The sequence below is a fragment of the Triticum aestivum genome, chromosome 5D, assembly GCF_018294505.1.
Source record: "Triticum aestivum cultivar Chinese Spring chromosome 5D, IWGSC CS RefSeq v2.1, whole genome shotgun sequence".
NCBI lineage: Eukaryota > Viridiplantae > Streptophyta > Magnoliopsida > Poales > Poaceae > Triticum > Triticum aestivum.
Window position 1 is genome coordinate 346,476,018 of NC_057808.1, and position 2,137 is coordinate 346,478,154.

A 2,137-nucleotide genomic window follows, 5' to 3' on the forward strand; every position below is an offset into this window, starting at 1 on the left:
ATGCGGATCTGCGGCCGTAGACGGGGCTCAGAAGCTGCTCCCGCGGTTGGGTTAAGGGTGGTGTCGACGATGCAGATCTACGGCCGTGGACGGGGTGTCAGAAGCTGCTCCGGTAGGTTGGATGAGGGTGCGAGGAAGCGGATCTGAGGCCGTGGACTTGTGAGTTGGCAAAGCGGCCCCGGTAGGGTTAAGAATGGTATAGGCGAAGCTACTCCGGTAGGGTTGACGATCGTGTCGGCGAAGCGGCTCCGGTAGGGTTGAGGAAGGTGTCGGCGAAGAGGATCAGAGGCCGTTGACGGGGCATCGGTGTTGTGGCTCCGGGGGGTGTGGACGAAGTGTCTCCGGTGGGGAGTACGAATGAGCCGCTGCAGATGCGCGGCGGTTGACGAGAGTACCGGCGAAGCAGATCCGGCGCCGTGGACAAGGCCGGCACTGAATGGGCTGTGGTACAGTGGTGGATGAGTAGTCTACTTTTTTTCTAGGGGAGGTGGGAGGGGTAGATGCGGCCGCAGAAGCAGATTCGGCGAGGTGGACGCCGCTGGCAGTGAATGGGCTATGGTACGCCGGTGGATGAGCAGTCTAGGGTTTCGAGAGGGGAGGGGAGAAAGGGCGATGAAGTACGGACGGCATGATGTAAGATGCTCTGGTGCTGTGGAGTTAGTCGTTTTTGCGGGAGGGGGAGAGGAAATGGGGGTGCCGTGTAGTGGGGGGACCGGAAGTTACCAAAGCAGCCCCGACCTATCATGTAGATAAGGGCGGTATTGTAACTGTTGGTCTCCGTGCACCAAGGACAAAAGGGGGATTTCGCATGCTAAAGACTAAGGTGGCGGAAATTTTAGAAGGAGGCGGGAGATTTTGCCGCCCGCGGGATTGTTCGTATCCAGTTTAAACTAATTTTGGACCGTGCTAGCGGGAAGGTCATGCTAGACTGTGTACACAGGGCACACGTCAGCAGTTAATAACTGGTGTGAAGTCCACCCCAGAAAAAAAGACAATAACTCGGGATGATGCGCCGATAACTTGGACGTTCACACGGGCGCGGCCAATCGTACGGGTGTAGTGGCGCGTTCACAAAAAAAGAGATCAAACGCTCAGCCTATGTATTTCTCGTGTAAATACATAATTTAGTGCCATTGGTTATTTACTTTAAACATAATGCATTGACGTGTTAGTGTAGAGGCGCACAAAAAGAAATGGATATTGTAGTCAGTTACTTAAAAGTGTTACCTCGTATGATTACATAGCCTCCATTTCATAAATTGCGTACCCATTGAATTCATATATGAATATTACATATATTACTTCAAAATAGAAACTTAAATCATCCAAGACTAATGAATTTGAATGCAAGAGTAACAATGGTGCATATACATGATAGCTACATTGGTTGTTTGAAGAAACATCACTATAACTTTGGCATGCACAACTGAAAAGGTTTATTTAAATAGAAAAAAATGTGATATGTGAGTGTCCAATATTTATAGCGTTGAATCGATATTGTACCTTTGGCCACGATACGAAGTAGATATTGACTTATGTTCAAGCGATGCACGTCCACGATCGTTAGATAGTGATACGTGAATGAATTATGCAATCTCTCTCACACGCATACATATCTCATTTCCCTGTGGGCATCGGAATCACACACGCGCACTTCGTGTATTTCTCTCCCTCCGTCAGGGTTAAATTCGTCTTTCTACCCCGTCCTACAAGTCTCTCACACAGAAACACACACGCTCTCTATGTCTAACACGCCCACCCCTTTAATTCCGCCCACCCACGGCCACTAATGTCTCAAAGTATAATAATGTCTCTCACACATATGCTATCTACCTATCCCTTAATATAGCTAGATATGTGTCACACAAACTCCTTCTCCCTACTAGCAAGATGCCCATGCGTTGCACGGAACATCAAGATGCATTTGTATGAGAAGTTTATCTTGTGGGAGAAAAGGATGAACGAGGGAATGCCTTATTTGCAAATGCGGAGAGGGGTGTGGGTATCTTTTTGCAAACTTGCCATAGTTTCCTTCCTGTCCGTCGGATATAAATCGGATGGCCTATATTGCAGGATGGCAGGAACACCATCATCACCAACTCTGTTTTTTTATAAGATTAGAGATATGTGAGTGTCA